Source organism: Acomys russatus, chromosome 21, assembly GCF_903995435.1.
Source record: "Acomys russatus chromosome 21, mAcoRus1.1, whole genome shotgun sequence".
Lineage (NCBI taxonomy): Eukaryota > Metazoa > Chordata > Mammalia > Rodentia > Muridae > Acomys > Acomys russatus.
In genome coordinates, this window is record NC_067157.1 from 15,575,806 (window position 1) to 15,596,653 (window position 20,848).

Here is a 20,848-nt window from a genome sequence, read left to right on the forward strand (position 1 = left end):
GTTACTTATCTTCTTTGGGTCTGTGCATTGTAATATGTTTATCGTTTACTATATGGCTAAAATCTGCTCATAAGGGAGTACACACCAAGTGAGTCTTTCTGGGGTCTGGGCTACCTTACTCAGGATGATCTTCTTTTATTCCATCCAATTTCTACAACTTTCATGATTTCCTTGTTTTTAATGGCTGAGCAGTAGTCCATTGTGTAAATCAAAGACCCACCCCATGGGAGAGAGCCAATTCCTAACACTATTACCTATACTCTGCTATGCTTGCAGACAAGAGCCTATCAGAGTTGTCCTCTAAGAGGCTCCACCCAGTAGCAGTTCAGAAGCAGATGCTGAGACAGCCAAACATTGGGAATTGGACAAAAGATAGTGAGTCTAGAAGAAAAGGGGTGGGGGAGGATAAAATGATCTAAAGGTGACAATAGCTCCACAATAAGACCAACAGAGCCAACTAACCAGGGCCAAGAACGGCTTGTGGAGACTGAAGTATCAACCAAGGACCATGTGTGGACTGAACCATGCATGGGCACCTCAGGCTTCATGTGGGTCCATGAGTAAGAGGAGCAGGGGCTAACTCTTACATGGACTCTGTTTCCTCCTTTTTGATTGTTTCCCCCCTGATGGGATTGCCTTCCCAGACCACAGGGGAAGATGATGAACTCAGTCCTGACGCAACTAAATGAACTGAGGTGAATGGAAAGGGGGACTCCCCTTTTCTGAGGAATATGGGAGGAAGGAGGGAGAGGGGAAAGGAAGGAAACCATAACAGGGATGTAAAGTGAAAAAATAAATAAACTTTTAAAAAAAAAGACAAGGCATTACCCCTTGTATTAAGGCTGGACAAGGCAACCCACTCTGAAGAAAAGGATCCCAAAAGCATGGAGCAGAGTCAGAGACAGACCCTGCTCTCACTGTTAGGAATCTCACAAGAAGACCAAGCTACACAACTGTAAGATATATGCAGAGGGCCTAGGCCAGGCCATGCAGGCTCCCTGGTTGGTGGTTCAGTGTCTGTAAGCCCCTATGCCCTCATTAGTTGGTTACGTGAGATTTTTATGGTGTCTGTGACCCCTGTGGCTCCTACAATCCTTCCCCACGCTCTGTTTAGTGTTTAGATGTGGGTCCCTGTATCTATTTCCATCAGTTGCTGGATGAATCCTCTCTAATGATGATTACATTGGACTCTGGTCTACAAGTATAACAGAATATCACTTGGAATCATTTCGTTTACCATTTTGACAGTCATGTTTCATTCTATCCTGGGACTCTAAGCTAGATAGCCTCTAAGTCCTTGTCCTTCAGGCAGTGTCAGGGGTTGAATCCATCTAGTGGCACAGGTCTCAAGATGGGCCAGTCATTGGTTGGCCACATTTGCCCCAGCACATCTTGTAGGTAAAACAAATTGTAGGTCAACAGTTTTGTGGCTGGGTTGGTGTCCTAATCCCTGCATTGAATGCCTTGCCTGGTTACAGGATGGTCCAGATTCCTTATCCCCCAAGTTTTTCCAACTTTGAACTCATCCAAATGTAGGAATTTAAACACATATCCATCTTTTGCCTGGCTGCCACCAAAGGAGATTTTCACCAAACTTCCAGAATTCATTGCTTTCTAACCTCAACTTGGTATTGAATTGATTTTCTTTTATTTCCTTCTATGAAACTCTCAAAGAGTTTCAGAATAAGTAAACATCCACAGCAAGACCAATATATAGTGCCCCCCTCTGGAAAGGCCGAGGCCAAACTGTGTCACATGCACCATGGCCATGGCCACTGAAATTGGCTTTTGGACATGATCACACACTGCTTTCTCACTCTGAAGTCTTCCATTCACTCTGTCACACTTTGCCCCACTATTAAGCTCCACAAACTATCCATGCTACTGTTTCTTTCTTTTCTTCAACATTTTTTTTTATTTTAAGAAAAAAAGTTTTATAATTAAAGGGGGTTGATTTAATATTCAATACACATATGCTTCTCTTTCTATCTTCTCTCACATTTCTGCTTTTGTCCAGGACTGGCACTAAAACACAAAAGCTGGCCACAGACTCAAACTCTTGAGATATCCCAGCCCACCCTCTTCCAAATTTGCCTCCTGCTCTACAGCACAAATTGCCTTGCTTAGACTTCTCCTGATAATCTTTCTTCTTGGGAAGTTTGCCCACATGTTTTCTACAACATCCTGTATCAGATCTCCCAAAGATGCTTTTGAGTAGCAGACTCCTGGAGCCCTCTGCTCCAGAATCTGTGCCAGCTTTGGAATTTAATTAAGACACTGCGGTAGCAATTATAGGTAACACATTTTATGACTTCTTAGAATGGTACAGTTAACATTTTATATACAAGGGTTTTATTTCTCTGGGAAACTTTGAAATGAAATAAGAAATTAATATTTTCTTAAAATCTGAAACTTAGATATAGTCAGAGGGTTCTCCCGAAACCATTTAGTCATAGATGAAGTAGATCAGAAAGGCTCTAGAAACCTAAAAAGGCTTATTTATACTGTGAAGAAAGCATAATTTTATAGTGTACTTGCTTTGATACTATTATCACATTGTTTAAATAAAGTAATAAAAACTCTAATACACCCTTAGAATGGATTGTACATATGTCAACTTTATTTCTCCTGATAAAACCATATAGAAACAGCAGAGCTAAAAATGTAATATTGGGGAAAATAGGGCACATTCCAGGTAGATGACTACACAGACATTGCGTAAGAGTGAGGTTAAAAGGTGAAGGCCTCAGGGAAAAGGGAAGCTCCAGGCTGCCATGACTGGTGTTCTAAGTCAACAGAGAGGAGGCAGTAGAAAGAGCCACTCCAGAACTATAGTAAACCATTATATGAAGCTGCCCATGGGCTAGGTCAGAAAGGGTTAGGAAACACACACTGCCTCGCTGTAGAAAGGTCTGTGTCAGACCAAGTCTAAGCCCACTTCCCTGGGGTGGAAATAAAGTAGGAAGTATTCAGGAGAGAGGTAGCATGACATCTCAACTTCAAATACAATATGAAACTTCTGGAGACCGTCTGTCAGGTGAGCAAGAGACTAACTAGAGAGCTCCCCATCTTTAGAGGAGAGCTAGAAACAGCAGCACAGCAAGGCCTGACATAGAAGCTTCCTTCATTAACGAAGCTGATGCTCCTGATGCAAAGCGTTGCTGCCTGTTCCTTTCTGCCTCCAGGATTCAACATGGCCGTACCCATATAGGATGAATGTTTGGTATTTGATGCTGCTGGGTTTGGGAAGGATGAATAGATAGTAGACAGATGCTCATTGGAGAGTGCTCAGTGTTCTGAGACAGCAGCCAGCTTTTGTTTCCAACGCTAAAGAGAGAAATGGGGAAAGGAAAGGGGGCTAAACAATTAAGTGGCCATCCTTTCTAAGGCTGAAATGAGTAAGAACTCAAGATGCAAATACATTTACCCAACAGCAGAAAAATTCCAAGACAGAACGCTGTTTGAAATCATAAATAGCATCATTAAACAAAAAAATATCCAGCATCTGGAAGAATAAAAAAAGAAACAGACAAACAAAACCAAGAAGAAGCAGCCTTGAGAAATATTTTGTTACATGGTAAGCCACTGAGCCTTGTATTTTATTAAGATTTATATGGAAGTATTCAAAAGAGAGAATCAAGGAGTTAGTTCCTATTCTTACTATAAGCAATGTCAATATGCATGACAGTACGTTGCAATCTTAAATCCTATATCGACCAAGTTTTAAAATAACCTTTGTTTTGAGACTCTTGTGACATATTGCAGTAGTCAGATATAGAATGGCAGCCTGCACGGACTCCTCAGAGGAACTACTCTCTCTTTGCCTGGCGAGACAGCTCAGTGGGCGAAGGAGGCTATTGCACACCAACACGGACAGCCTGAGCTTCGACCCAGGAACCCACATGCTGAAAGGAGAGCGAGTGCCAACTCCAACCAGTTCTCCTGTGCCATCCACACATGCAAGCAAACACACACACACACACACACACACACACACACACACACACACGGTTCATCAATTGATTAACTAATGTGACAAAATTATACAAAAATATATTCTTATTTCAAATACAATATCCAATTTTTAGAGATGTTTTGGGCATCCTATTATTCCAAATGCAAATCGTATTTCTAAATTATTTCAGGTAGTTTCCTAGGAAGTAAACTCTATCCCTAAATATTATGTTCAATAAAAGTTGACACCATATACTAAAAAATCAAAAAAGTATTGTGATAGTATTACAATGAATATTTTGTATGTGAAAGTGAATTAGTTCATGGGGCTCTCACCACTCCCTAAAATGCCTGTGGAGAGGTCAACTGTCATAAAAGCCACTCACAGTTTCACCATTATATTGACTGACAGAACTTGACTATATTTACCTCTTATAGAATGCATAATTTAAAAATGAGATGCAATTAGAGTTATATATCATAAAGCCAACCAAGGTAACAGAAAAACATTATTTTACCATTCTACAAGAAACACTTCTAAGCCAGACATGGTGGCACATGCCTGTAATCCCAGCACTTCATCAGGCAGAGGCAGGCAGATCACTGTGAGCTCAAGGCCAGCCTGGTCTACAAACTGAGTCCAGGACAGCCAAGGCTCCACAGAGAAACCCTGTCTCAAAAAAAAAAAAAAAAGAAAAAGAAAAAGAAAAAGAAAGAAAGAAACAATCAAACAAACAAACAACAACAACAAAAAACTTTTCTGAGTTTATTTTCAGAGAACACTCCACGGACTAAGAATCCTTTTAGCTTAAATGCACATGAGGTGCAGGTCCCTGCACACAAACTGTCCGGCCTCCCTCTGATAGACTCTGTCAGCGGGTAGAACAAGTGGAGGTGATATACAGCAGAGAGACATGGATGAGGAGAAGAGTGCATGCTAGGAACTGAACCTGGGTTCTCTGGTAGATCAGTCAGTGCTCTTAACCACTGGGCCATCTCTCCAGCCCCTTTTGCAGCTTCATCCATAATAGCCAGAATCTGGAAAGAACCTAGATGTCCCTCAACCGAAGAATGCATAAAGAAACTATGGTACATCTACACAATGGGATGCTACTCAGCTATTGAAATCATGAAATTTTCAGGAGAATGGATTGAACTAGAAAAGATCATCCTGGGTGAGTAAACCCAGACCCAGAAAGACACGCATGGTATATACTCACTTATAAGTGGATATTAGCCAAGTAATATAGGATAACCATACTACAATACACAGACCTAACTAAAGAAGCTAAGTATCAAGGAGGACCCTAGGGAGAATGTTTAATTCTCTCATTCAGTAAGGTAAATGGAATAGACACCAGAAGCAGTTGAAGAGAAGGAACAGGACAGGAGTCTACCAAGAGGTCCTCTAAAGACTCCACCCATTAGGGGATCGAAGCAGATGCTATGACTCACAGCCAAACTTCAGGGCGGAGCACAGGGAGTCTTATGGAAGAGTTAGAAGATAGAAGGACCTGGAGGAGGGAACAGGAGCTCCACAAGGAGACTAACGGAGCCAACACGTATGGAGGAGGAGCAGTGCTACAGAGACTGATGCACCAACTAAGGGCAATGCATGGAGAGGACCTAGACCCTCTGCTCAGATGTAGTAGACGGGCAGCACATTGTCCTTATTGGTCCCATAATACAGGGAGTAAGGATTACTTCTGACATGGACTCTGGTGCCCCTCATGCATCGCTTCCCCCGTGGTGGGGCTGCCTTTTCAGGCCACAGAGAAAGAGGATACAGACAGTCCGGATGAGACCTGATAGGCTGAGGTCAGATGTTAGGGGAGGAGGGCTCCCCCTTTCTGAGGACTAGGGGGGAGAGATGGGGGGGTATAAGGGAAGGAGAGGAATTGGGAAGCAAAAAGGGAGAGGGATGTAAAGTGAACAAATTAAAAAAATAAAATAAAATAAAAATAAATCATGAGAGAAAGAGAGGAGAGAGACCTTCCACAAATCACATTGCCAACAGAACGTGACAGGCATCAACAAAAAAAGTCACTATAGAACACTTTCAAGGCTTCACATAAAAGAACCGCACAGAAATATGTGACTTAACAGAAGAAAAATTTAATAAATACCAGACTGGGGTATTAAGATGGCATAAAAGAACACTTAATAAAACATGTCAAGCAAACCCCAGTCCAGGAGCTTCTGAGATAAAACATTATCGTACAATCTACAAAAGATTAATGAAAGCCTGCATGCTAAGCCTTAATGGGTCTGACTGCATACTGACCTTGCTTCGTCTTTTTTAGAGATATGGCAGTTTTGAATGGGAAGAATAGCTTTATTCAAGAAACTCTCTCTTTCCTTCCAAAATTTGTTCACATTTAAGGAAATGCAGATATATGGGCTGTTCCCTTAACACGTATTGCAGTTATCAGTCACGTATAATTGTCCATAAAACTCCTTGAAAAGTCTATTAATCTCTCCAGTATCCATGAACTTAATACCATAATTGTTCTTAACTGGAGCTAGAGTGGAAGAACTGCTTGCCTGTTTTCTTGCTAATAACCCATAGGTTTTATGACTGAATTGAAATAAAGCCAGTTCTTTCCGCAATAAAGGTGAGGGTGACCCAGATGAATCAGATAATTGCCTTCACAGCCTATTGATCTTGTCTTTTACATCTGAGTGTTTTCTCTTTGCTAATAGAGCTTCATTCCCTGCCCCCAAGTAATACACACACTTTTTATCATGAAGTGATTTTGGTGAACTACTAAGGAGAAAAAGACAATACGGGATTGTATTAAAACATGCTGGAGTTCAAAAGTCATTTTGGTTCCCATCACCAGACTGCATTTTCTACTACGAAGCACACGGCCCAGGGCTTATGGACAGATACAGTATTCACTCACCAGGTATGTGTAAGTGCTGCTTACACATTCAATGACCTACCCCCCATGAGATGTGCAGACACAACAGATAAAAACAGAAATATGTTTTTGAGAAACTCAAAATTTGGGTGAAAGGAAAGACACTTACATAGAAATTTTAGTGGCAGTTAGCAGAGGTATGTCTAGAAGGCATAGAAAGAAAATCCTTCCTAAGCCTGAGGAAAAGGAGTAGAAAAATATATGTGTGTGAAATATGATGCTCACCCAGAAGTTTGTTCCCAACAAGATTCTGCTATAAAAATGGAGACACCTCTTACCTTTGTACAGGAGAAAAGATACATCATTCCTTAAAACTACAGCAACAATGATGAAGATATTTGTTATTAAAATAAGTTTGCAAGCAGGGTAAGGAGTAATTATGATTAGAGTTAGCAAGATCCTTCTAGGTAAGTTCATGCACTCACTGTACATGGTTCTTGTAACCAGGCTAGAACTCTTTCATGGGGCCCTCATCTCCAAGCAGTCCACTGATCTAATTTCTGTGTTTCTTGATCCCAGCACTAGTCTTATTCACCCACAGTGTTTCTCTACTATTCTAGCAAACACTACTCTTCAATAAGCCTATCCACACAACCTTACAACTTGAATCACAGGAATATAGAACCAGGTCAAAATACATGAGGTGATAAAGTATTGGAATGTTTGGCATATGTGAATTAGAGCAGAAATGCTAAAAAAAAAAATCCACCCAGTAACATTTATGTGAGCCCATAAGATGTGTAGTATAGAAGAGACATTTAACCAAAGGCATTTTTGTGATTTATTCTCTTTCAACAAAATAATCATAAAGAATCTAGTGTATTCTGGGCACTGTTCTAGACACTTAAGGTAAGTTGGTAAATAGAAAACAAAGTATTCTATCCTTGTGAAATATCTGTTAGCGTTAAAGATAGAAGAAGACATTTCTTGGCAGAGTTTGGCCGTCGACTCTGCCTGCTTCCAAGCTTGCCCTTTTACAGGCAGAATTCTGCCTGGTAGAAATGAGGAAGTTTTGCCCAGTTGCTTGTTTGCCACAGTTGAAGCCATTTCTATCAGGAAGTTCTTGATGCTCATCATCCTCTTTGAGTTAGGCTGGGTGTTGCCAGAAATTAACTTGTCTCATTGTCAGTAAAACTTTAAAATAATAAAAACATTTTAAATGCCATATTCTGCATGTCCTCAATAGTTCCTGCCTCTTTATAATGTCTGAACATCATCTTTAGCCTTCTGACCCAGTGTATCTGAAATACATAGTTATGAAGCAGGAACTATGAAGTTCTTGCTTACCCTGACTTGGCAAAGGTAGGCAGCTGACTCAGCCTGCATGCAAGTCTTGTCCATTTTGGTTTACCAATTGTTTCATAATTGTTCTTACTGTAATATATATATATATATATTTTTTTTTTTTAATTAGACAGAAAAGGGGAATTGGTGGGTGGGGTCAATCTGGAGCTACCATGTTTTCAGTGTTAGTTGCTTGCCTTCCAAGATCCATACAAGCATATTCTCACGTATCCAAAATGACATGGTGTAAAGCTTTGTCGCCCAAAATTGTTTCTGATTAGCAAATAAAGTTCCCTACACCTGGTCTAGCCAGGAGAGAGGTAAATATGTCTGTCAGATATATTGGGCCAGAAGGCTGAAGATGATGCTCCAACATAATAGAGAGTTTTGGGTTACTGTTCAGGTAGCAAACTGTCTCTGTCATCTTCTCACTTGGAAAGCTACTAACCCGTACTCCCAGCATACTCAGGCAATCAAGTTTACTCCTCCTCAAGTCTCTGATAGAGTTGAAGACCAGGTAGCTTAGTTTTAGAATGGAGCTTAGTTGTTTAGGGGTTAAGATGTGTTTTAGGTCTAGATAGATGTTTTAAGTTGATAATGACAAGACGTAATGGAGATTGGTTTATATTCAGAACTTTAGATTCACCAAGATAGGAAAGCTGTTTTCTTAAAGGCTGTTGAACACAAATAGCCAAAACACTAAGAATGTAACATTTATATAACTCCTGATTGTGTCATGGTTTCTTCTTACTATAGGTAATTTGTTGCATATATGTGTAACAATATAAATGCATATGTAAAAAATAAAAAATGTTTAATTAATAAAAAATAAAATTTAAATTTAAAAAGAATATGTTTCATCTTAAATCATAAAAGTGATCACTTTCATAATTAATCAAACATCTAACTGCACTATTAGCTTCATGACAGTGAGGTCTGTATCTTTTTCTTTAATGATTCTTCATCCTTAGCAATCTACAAAGCATTTGAAATGTGATAGTTGCTCAAAATATGTGTTGCATAAATAAAATTAACTCCAAACTGCTTCACCTGGTCATGAAGAATGTTTTGTCAAATACTGGTAGCAAGATATATGCTACTTATATTGTCACAGACAAAGAAAAGAGGAAGGAAGGAAAGAAAATCAGAAAGAAAGAGGAGAAAGGAAGGAAGGAAGGTAGGAAGGAAGGTAGGTAAATCTTAGTAAGAAATATTTACTCTAAAAAACCAATCCATAGCACATCTTCCCTCCCACACTTGGCTCTTGGGCCTTGGTGCACATCTCTTGCTGCTAACAAACAGCTTACCTCCTCTTGTAGGGGCAAAATTAATGTCATATTCTATATGTAATTTATATTCTACAATTAATGTCATAGTCTGTGAGAAAGTTGTCCTCCAGGTGATTCCACTACTTCCTACATTCTGAGAAAGACCACGCACTGCCATGAACTAAACCTGCCAGCACTCTCCAGAAGATGCAATTAACACCCAATGATCCCTGGAGATTCTGCCTCCTGGACCCAAACTGCTGGAAGGTCTGCATTCCTGAGACTCACAACTTTACGTGGAGATCTGGTTCACACCCAGCCTGCCTAAAGGACTACATTCCTGAGACTCACGACCCCCACTTATGGTTTTGTCCTTGCTTCCCTGTGACCCCCACCCCTAATAACAGTTTTTCCTTATAAATCCATTGCCCTTGAAGCTCTGGTATCACTCTCTTAACCTGCTGTGGCAGGAGGGATTGTGATCTGAAGCTCTGAGCCCGTATTACAGGACCCTGTGTTTGTTGCATCGGTATCGAGTCCTAGTGGTCTTTTTTTGGGGGGGGGGGGGGGGGTCTCGCGAGATGGGTAATCTCAGCGTAACACTCTCACAACATTGTCCTACAGCCAATGGATATGCTGATGTTGATGAACTGGATGGTGGAAAATGGAATTCAGATGGTACCCATCCAAAGGAATTGATAGACTTCATATTAAACTATGAATCAATTCCTGGCTTCCGCAATTCAGGATTCTTAAGGCAATCGTCTTGAAGTCTGTCTAGGACCTGTTCATCATTGCTGCTAGTAAGAATCATTTAGCCTAATACAAGGGACTCAAAGTCAAGATCATTAGTAAAGTGCCAACAGACTAACAATCTTAGAAATTGATACAATGTTTCAGATTTGGAACCTGATAATTAGACATACTGAGTCAAATGGTGATGAAGTGACAGTGTCTTACACTTTAGTGTTAGAATATAAACCATAAACTCTGTAAGCTTGACCTCCAGATGTGAATGGTGCTAATATCTCCCCATGTCTGTTGAAAGCTTAGGTGGTGGGGGAGTAAAAAGCTGAATGAAACTATTCCTCCCATACAGACAGCAGAGTTCTAGGACAGGATTGCTACATTAAAGAATGGTATTGTGTTTTCTGTCTTAGTCTACACAGTGGCAGGGAGATGTGCACAGAACCACATAACATGTGGGACTTGGACAAGGTGCCTGCGTGATGTCAACGAAGCCTTCACAGTGTGCAGAGAAGCTGGCATGACCGTCGCAATGAAGAACCATGGTTGACTTTCTCAATACTTTCGTCACTTTTAACTTCTGTACAGCTGGCACAAGTTCTTGTGTAGCCACAGGAATCTCTCACTCGTAACTCATTCCCTCATGGATATACCAATCTCAACAATGAATCCAAAGCAACCTCTTAAAAAGAAAACTTAGATGAGTGGAGAGTGGGGTCTGACTTTCACACAAACTCTGGTGCCCCATATTTGACCACGACCCCTGGATGGGGAGGCCTGGTGGCACTCAGAGGAAGAATAGCAGGCTACCAAGAAGAGACTTGATACCTTATGAGCATATACAGGGGGAGGAGGTCCCCCTCAGTCACAGTCATAGGGAAGGGGAGTAAGGGGAAAATGGGAGGGAGGGAGGAATGGGAGGATACAAGGGATGGAATAAGCATTGAGATGTAATATGAATAAATTAATAAACTATATTTTAAAAAAAAAGAAAACTTAGAGTCTGGAATTTGAACAAAGTGGTGAGTAGAAAAATAGACACTACCTAAAGCCAAGAGCCAGTTGGGGTATTTTGCTTTTAAACAGAGACCTGACTGTGCTATCCTGCTGTGTGTGTCCTCCCAAGGCTATGAGACTCCAGGGAAGGCAAGGTCAAGAGCACATGGTCACTTATCTGTACTGTGAAGTCTAGTGTGAAGCATGCCATAACTGGGACACATTTAGAACATTGATGTATGAGCTTTCAGGCATCATAGTCCTCAGATGAGTTATTGATATTTTATGGCAGCAAAACAGCTTAATTTTATGAGTTATAAAGATGAATGAAATCTATTTATTATTCTCAAAGAAAATAAGTATGTACTACTTTAATAAAACTGTCTATAATCACTTAACAAGGCTAACCTTGACACAAGCAGTAAATGCCTATAAGCATAGTCAATAAAAAAGCTAGTATTTTATAATGCAAATCAGTAGATTTTATAGCTTAAATGCTATGGATTGTTGTCCAATAAAAGCATTCATTACCTTCATGCCAGCAAGCGGTAGAAGCTATTTTTATTCAGTGTCAGAATTTGCTAAATAGCATTATGACACCTGGTCTGTAGAAAGCAGTGACTTCCTTGCCATATATTCTTTAATTGAACATACAATGTGAATGTCTTGTGTGTTACTTAATTAATTAAATAAGAGTTCAAGATGAGTGATCCAAAAACAAAAAGGAATACTTGGACTTTCTGTTTGGGGTGTGGCTGGCTCTCAGTACTACAGGTGGGCTCCTGCTCACAGCGTCCTCCGTCCCACTATCTCGGTGTGCACACAAGTTCACTAACAAAAGGATGAAGCTAGTATTGGGTTGGGTGTTTTCTGTGGGAAGTTTTTTGACAAGGAGTTTTGATAAATAGAATGTCAATGCAGTATAACACAGTACTTACATAAGAATGAGCAATTTTTAAAATAAGAATGCCCTCAGAAATTTCTAACTACATGACTTAATGTGATAGTAAAGTCAGTTAAAAATATACCTTTTCCAAAATGAGCCATCAAGAAAGAAAAAGGAATTTAACTACTTATCTTGATGAAAACACCCCTGAAGGAACTGTAACAGAAATTGAGCAAGATGTACTAGGAATGTCAAAAAATGTCAAAATGTCATTTAGATTGTCTTTACAGAGAATTATTTACTATTGTGTATCCCAAGATCAGAAAGTATATTTTTATCACTTTGCAATGATAATAATTCATTAACAGAGACATAAAAAACTGTAACAAATTGACAAGACATATAGATGCAACCAAATAACTATAATTATTTCATAATAGTGATAAATGCAAATTAGAATGTTTCCAACCTTGATTTTGTTATTTATCTTTCATTTTTAAATAAAAAGCAAGTTTGCCACTCTGAGAATAAGACTCTAATATTACCACTATTTTGGAGAATGGTTTGAAATATCAGCCTGCTTTCTTATAGAACCCAGGGCCACCAGTCCAGGCAGAGCACCATTCACAATGGGCTGCCTCCTGTAGTCATAATGCTAGTGTGTAATTCAAATGCTGATTTCTGTACCTCATATCTGGTTACAATCCTAGTTCTAAGAATTTCCTGTCTCAATTGTCCCCTGATACCCCAATAAAGCAGCTCATAGCCAATTGCTGAGCAAGGGGGAGAATAGGGCTGTACTTCCTGCCAGCCACCGGGAGGAAGTAGGAGATTCAGCCAGGACAGACCAGGAGACATCAGGAGAGAGAGACCTGGAACAAAGAAAGCTACAAAGTGCAACTTATCTCTGGGATGTAAACTGGGAAGAAGCCAAATTAATGTAGAGGGTCAATATTAGAATAATAACTTCTCAGTTATTGTGTTGTGGAGCTTTCTATTAAAATAATATAATAGAGTCTCAAGTATTCGCGCGATAGCTGGGTTAAGGGAGAAAATGGAGAAACAAGCAGATTTTATAATAGTAACTATAATAGCATCCTCTCCCATCAGTCATTAATTAAGAAAATGCCTTACAGGTTTGCCTACAGGTTTGTCTTACAGAGGCATTTTCTTAACTGAGGTTCTCTCCTCTCAGATGACTGCAGCCTGTGTCAAGTTGATATAAAACTATCCAACACAAATTGTCACCTAAGAAAATGTAGAGAATCAAAATCAAGTCATCTCACCTTTACTATGAAAACCTTAAGAAAATGTCTTATCACAATATAACAATGATTTTGTTACTGTTACTGGAAAAAAAGTTTTATTTTACAGAATATTAATTTTTCAAAGGAAATTTTATTATAATAAGGAAGGCCATTTACAATAAATAAACATGTAGTCACAAATATATTCTCATATAGCTATTTTTAAATGATAAGACTAGGTCTACAACATCCACAGTTCAGACAGCATATTGCTTTTCTCTCTGAAGATGAAGCAAGTCTTAAAAATCAGCTTGTGACATTTCTTACACAATTCATAGCATGCATCTCTTACATAATTGATCTCACTTTAGATTAATCTAAACAGAATTGATAAACACACTATACTGACCTGTGGTGAGAATCATTAAGAGATTTGGATATTACATTAAATCTTATGCTTATTAAAACATCTCAGAAGTCATAAAGATGTACTCGAAACATCATCCGACAGACCACTGTGTGAATGTACTTATTATAGTACATTCATGTAAATAACTGAGGCTCACTAATTTAAGCCACCCCCATATGTGACTGATCACATCTTTAACATTCAACTCCTTAAAATATAACACATTTTTGTCGTATTCCACATTAAACATAATATCCTCTTACCCAAAATACTAAGAAAAACAATCTAAAAATTAAATATTCTTGTACTATTTGTAGGCTATGAATTTGTCCTGACAGCTATGTTAGTCAGTATTTGAGATATTTTGCATATGAGCTTAATACTGGTTTATATGCATGTTTAAACGTTATATATCATACAGAGAATACAGTGGGATACATAAGAACACATCACCTTACTCCTATACCCTCCAAAATATATACCCTTTCCCTCCATATATACTGTTGGCTCTCCAGTACTCCAGTATTATTATCCCAAACTTGAAATTGCTGTTTCATAACATGTCTTTATTCTCCCCTTCAACATTGTCAGGGGCTAGCTCGATCCTTCAGTGTATCTCCTTCTACAGAACAAATGACTCTCACACAGCTGCACAGCAATGCATCCATGCATCCCTTGAAGGCGAGGGAAACTCCCATCCTCACCCCTTTCAGAACAGTAAGGCAAAAGAACCATAGGCTGAGTGCAGACAGGAGAGAACAAACAGAGAGTGATGAACATCACATGCATTGTGACAGGACACTGCGTGCGTCACTACAGAAGCAGAGACTGAAGGGCAAAGCTCGTGAGGAGGCTACACTGAGTGCTGAGCTGGAGGACCTTGGAAGAATATTTGTTGTCACGGCACCTGGCTGCCTTGTCTGAACACCACTCCCAGTGTTCACTGAAGGAAGGAATCTCTCTGATGACCTCAGCATTCCCCACTGGTTATAGTCAAATAAGCATGGTTTCCTTACCACTAATGAGCATGCGGTGAAAACAATCACCTCCAGTGTAACTCTGGGAAACCAACAAGTAATAGATTCAACACTAAATCTTCTAAATGGTTGAGCTAGTTAATAATGTTAAAATGCAGATTTTTCAGATGAAAAGGGGAATCATGACATGAGAAAGCAATGAGGGACATGGAAAGTTATGTTGAGCAAAACAGATTCTATACAGTGAAATGTATGATTTCATTGAAAAAAAAAATGTCTGCCTTGAAAGGTATCTCAGCATAACTTTCCTTCCTCTTCCTCCTCATCCTCCTCTGTCATACACATGATAGTGCTGAGGGTTGGACCCAGGCCCTCATACATCCAGGCAATCACATTACCTCTGTGCTTCACCCCAGCATATAATGTAACTGTATTTTAAGAAAACAAGCTATACTGTTGCACATACATTCCATTATCCTCTGGTGTTCTTTCTATCTCCCACCTTCTTCCTTGCCTCTCACTGTTCCCTTTCCTTCTCTGCTTTCATAACCTAGACAGACACACACACACACACACACACACACACACACACACACAATCACACATTTATACATATATACATAAATATGCATTCATATGTATTTATAAACTTAGGTATAAATTCAGTAAATGAGAGTTGGGGTACAAAATATAGGCCAGATATGGCTGTGCACATCTGTAATCTCAGCATCCAGAGGGCTAGGGGGCCACAGAGGGGCAAGAGAGTCTTTTAGGTTGAGACTAACAAGGTCTATATTAGAGGGCTTACCTCCAAAACATAATAAAATAAAATAAAATAAAATAAAATAAAATAAAATAAAATAAAATAAAATGGAAAATCAAAGTACATATGTATGAAATACCACAATTAACCTTTGTTTGCGACCTGAAATTTTTTAAAGCAAAAACCAGATACACAGTGCTGTGCTATGCTATGCTGTGATATAAAACCCACATTCCTATTCTAACATTGCAGCACTCACACACCAGCTGCACAGAGTACTGAAGTCTGTACTGTCAAATAACCCTTCTCTGTGGTGTCCCGGAGTGAGGAAAATTACCACCAAGCACATACCTCCTTCCATGAGCAGAGAATATCTAATAACATTCTCCTAACGTCAGAACAAAAACCCCAGCCATGCTCTCCTCAGTTTGCGGTATCTCTGAGGTCATCCCTGTAGAGTTCCCATAGAACTGAATGAAGTCTTTGTTTTGACTGCACAGAAGTTCGGCTGCGCTCCCTGCCCAAGTTTTTGTTTTTGTTTTTGTTTTTTCATTCCTCTGAGGGATAACATTCTGAGAGCAGCCCTGAAGAGTAAAGGGCCTTCATGCCAATCCCTCTCAAAGTATGCTCCTCAGGGAGGCTGTGCTCTGTGACAGGAAAACTGGTCACAGTGCTTCAGATCCCAAACCACTTTTGCTAGCTTCATCTTTGCCATCTTGTTTCAGACCTGATAAAAATTACCAGTTGCCTCCCATTGGGTACTGAGACACACTAACAACAAAGATAGCTACTCTGTGACTATAAGTGACTGGCAGGTGGGCAGTATACACACTGTGGTGGATACACTATAGGACCACTATGGAATGCTGTGCCATGAGAGCCCCGTGAATCACGGATCCTTACTCTTTTGCCACTCAAGACATGATTTGGAGTATGGCAACATTTTACGTCAGTCTTTTTGCCAGCTCGAGTGTTCTGACTGCTCGTGTTCACTTCCATTTCTTGACTCATGACCAGTTCCTTCTGGCCATTAGCAGATCTTCAGCCCTTCTATTAATACTGGTCATATATCCTCCAGCACTCCAACTAACCGTGTTTCTTTACAATGCATTTCTTGGCCATAATCGATCAACGTCATATCAGACCCCCCCAGACATGCTAGAGAGCTACCCTGTATAAATGTAGTTATCTGGAAATGTTCAAACCTTTATAAATCAGTTTGCACCTCAATAACTTGAAATTATCCATAGTAGGAAGATTTACATGACAGAATAAACCTTATAACTCTATGATACCATGACACTTTTGCCAACATTCCACCAAATTTCTCCCATTCTACAACCTGACCCCCTGTTCATTTATCAGTGGATCTGAACACTAGACTACTTTCCGGGGCATAAATTTTCATATTTGCAATGTTCCAAATATGTGCTGTGACAGAGAGTATAATTCTGAGTAGCTCATAAGACATTTTCCCCAGTTCCCTTTCCGTAGTAAGAATTTGAATCCTTCTCATTTGCAGGAAGATGATAACCATAAATTTTATTTTCTAAATATACATTATTCTACACATAAAGCTACCTCATACCCACAATGTTCACACCATACTTCTAGAGACATAATTTTGGTTGTGGTCGGAAAACATCAAATGTAAACTTTCAAGTCCACAATTTGCACATTTTAAATTGCTCTCAATTTCAGGCAGGTGATGATATCCCTTACCTTTGACAGTGCCCCTCCTATGTGTGAAGTTTCTCTGTTGAGCATATTCATGTTATCTGTACTATTCACCTATCTGTCCTCTCTGGTATCAGATCAACTCACACCACATGGCAGCCCTCAAGTATCTGTTATTCTACTTGGAACTGACTTCAAAGAACATGAATGGTAATGCGAACAATTTTCATATCCCACAGGAGATGCAGAAAGTACATCCTTACACTGAAGAGCTAAAAGAACAAAGAAAAGTTTTGAGAGAGGGAGAAGAAAAAGAGGAAACATTTGCTTGACTCTTGTTTTAAGAGTTCTATTTTATTTTTAGTTAATATATCATAAGAAGGATAGTATAGATATGTGCGCATAGGAAAATGCTAGTGTATATATAAGGTTTGGTACTACAGTTGGCTCCAGAAATGAATTAATGAATTAGTATGTGTCCTCTGCAGGCAGGGGGGGACTGCTTGTCTTCATAAGAGGGGAGGTTTTCTTTTTTATTCATTCACAGTATCTCCTATATTTTTATATCAGTCACTGCATTAGGACTTTTTCCACAATTACAGTATAAAAAGCACTCTATGATATAAGTTCTACTATTTTGTATATTATATTTGGTTTGAATAATAATTTAACCTTTTTAAAATAAATTTTTGCAAAACATAGAATGTGTGATTCAAGTTGTTGTTTTTTTTTCGTTCTTCCTAGATAAGCATCATTGTCCTATTCTTTTTCCAAGCTTTTCTGTTGTTGACACTTGGAGTTAAATTTTAATATGGTTAATGCTAATGAGAGAATAGCTGGCTTCATTCATAAGAACCCTCCAAGAGAGGAATAGAAAATAAAGATTGCTTTGCCTTTCTTTTCGCTGACATCTACCCTGGCTGCTGCTGCTGAGACAGAAGGTGCCCTGCCTATCACTTTGGATTTGTGAACCCTGTCAAGGAAGATGCTTTTGTGCCGCAGGCTCCAGGGCTGTGTCCTGTCAGCACTCTCATAATGCTGGGTCAGCACCACAGTCAATGCTCCTCTTCCTTATGTCTTACCATCAGCAGGCTAAACTGGCTTACAGGAGAGCCCAGACAGGATGATGGGCTGCAAAGAGCTGGCATATATAACAGGACTGTGACACTCGCTGCCTGCTCATCAGGCATGCTGCCTGGTTCTTGTTCTCCACTTTCCACACTTAATTTCCTAATCAGTCCATACAAACTCATATCAGGAATTATGGAACCTGCCAGATCACAGACATTATCATGTATGCATGTTTTAATGCCTCAAGCCCTATTCTCATATAGCCATGAATTCCCTGTTGTAGGGAGAGCTTGCTGCAGAGGACTTGACTGCTGTGCTCCCCTGGGATAGTGGAGAAAACACTCCTTGCTCTGGGTTAAAGTATGGATAATATTATATTATGTGTCAAAATTACCACAGACGCTGGTGGGTCAATTAGTTTGGAGGCCACTACAACTTCCTTTCTCAGTGAAATATAGAATTGTTCATTTTTATTGAGAGTAATGAACAAAGAATGTAAGAGGTTGAAAGAATGAGGAAAAAACCACTGTGTCAAGAAAGTAGAATATTTGGCATTTTTGTTAATTCCTCACCTACACTCACTGTGATGGTTCATACATGTTTTACAGGTTGCTTAAGTTTTTTTTCTATTTCAGAATATTCCTTGTTGCACGGTTAGGATTTTTTTAACCTCCTTAGACTGAGGGTAGAAGTAAGAAATTTAATAAACTTTTGGTGGTCCAAATAAAAGAATATGTCAGAGCAAATGAAGTATGCCACTCACTAGGAAAGCCACTGGTCAAGACCTTTACATAAAACACACAGACCTTGGACTTCCAGGTTCAACTCTCACGTGTAAATATCTTAGAAGATACCACTCCCTCACTATGCAAAAGGCTAAATAGGATGGAAATGGATGACTCTTCTTGAAACAATCAGAAACTTGAGATTAGATGGCATATTGACACACTAAGCCATGGATAAACAGGTGCATCCACGATGGTACATTTGCATTCAGATTATATAGCACCAAAGTAGCTGCCAGCACAAACATGGAGGCATTTAAATGCTTATATTGATAATTTGCTGGAAGAAGGCCTGAACATCAAACCTAGTGAGGTCTCCTACCCTTTCATGGGATTTGCATCCAAAATTCCCAAGGTTTTTTTTTTTTAATAACCAAGAAACTAAAGCAAGGACAAAGGAAAAGTAATGGGGAAAAAAGTGTTTTGCATAACAAAGTCATACTCAATAGGGGAGAAGAACTTGCCAATAATTACACTAGCTATGGAAAGGGCTGCCTTCCCACTCTGGGTTTCCCTGGACTTTCTGGATCACTTAAGAGGTAACAGGAGGTAACAACACTTAAGAGAACTAGGAGTAGATAGTGTTAGTGGACTACTGGAGATGGGATCATAGAAGCATCAGGTCTGCGGAGAGACTGAAACATCATCAAAGCATTACCTAGTCTCTCCTGTCACTGCTGTCCACACCTGGTACCACATGAAGTGTGTTGAGCTGAAAACACTGCAAGAACTAGACTCTCTCAGAAGGGACACTTTTGGAAACCCAAAGTCAGGGAAAAGTATAAGAACAATGACACCATAGAGATCTGGAGCTTTGGGCAACTATGGCAGACATTAAGAACTGCCCAGGTCTGATACCTGCACTTATGAGCTATTGAGAAGTTCCTATGCACATCACAATATAGCCAGTAGTAATGAGAAAGGCACAACAGCACTAGGATTAGGGTGGAATAAGAATTGGAAGGGAGGTAGAGGTATAAGAACCCAAATAAAATAGATAAATAAGATAAATTTTTAAATATGCCAACAAGACAAGTTTTCTGTGAAAAATTACAAACTATTACAAAAGCAAGAAAACTACAGTCTGAGGAGAGTAATCACCAGAACCAAGACACCATGTTCACGTTGTAATTATGGGAACAAGACTTTAAAGAAGCTGTGATTAATGTTTACTCTTCTGGTGGAGAAATAGAAAATATGTAAGAAAAAATGGGTAGTCTGAGCTGAAAAGTAGACTCTAAAAATTTAAAGAAGAAAATATATAAATATAAGAAAGTAACAACTTTGGGACAGAAGTGAAAAAAGAAACACCATTAGTGAGCGCATGAGTGCATCCAGTTGAGGCAAGGACTTGAAGAGACATCAGACCTTGGCTAACATGCTTTAAAAAGAAGGAAACAAACAACATTTAACAAACCAGGTATGATTTTAAAAGGAATAATATGTGTAATTGGTATTCTAGATGAGGGGAGGAAAATGAGAAATAAAAAAGAGGATGGTAATTACCAGTAGAGTGCTGAAATGAATAAAAATACAAAACCATAGGTCCAGAAAGTATGAAGAACAGCACCCAGAATAAATGTCAGAGAGCGATTGCTAGGGACATTATCCTCAAAGGGAGGGAACCTAAGACAAAAGCAGTAGTATCTTGGAAGAAGGAAGGAGAAGGAAGTACCTCACCCACAGAAAAACAGCATAAAGGGCCAATGCTAGAGAAGATGCCGAGCTTTCTCCAGAACCCAGGCAGAGCAAAGAAAGAATGGTGATACAATTCAAGTGATGAAATTAAAAACAAAACCAGCTAGAATTATACCAACAGAGATATCCCTCAAAAGAAACAGGAAAAAATAGATAAACACA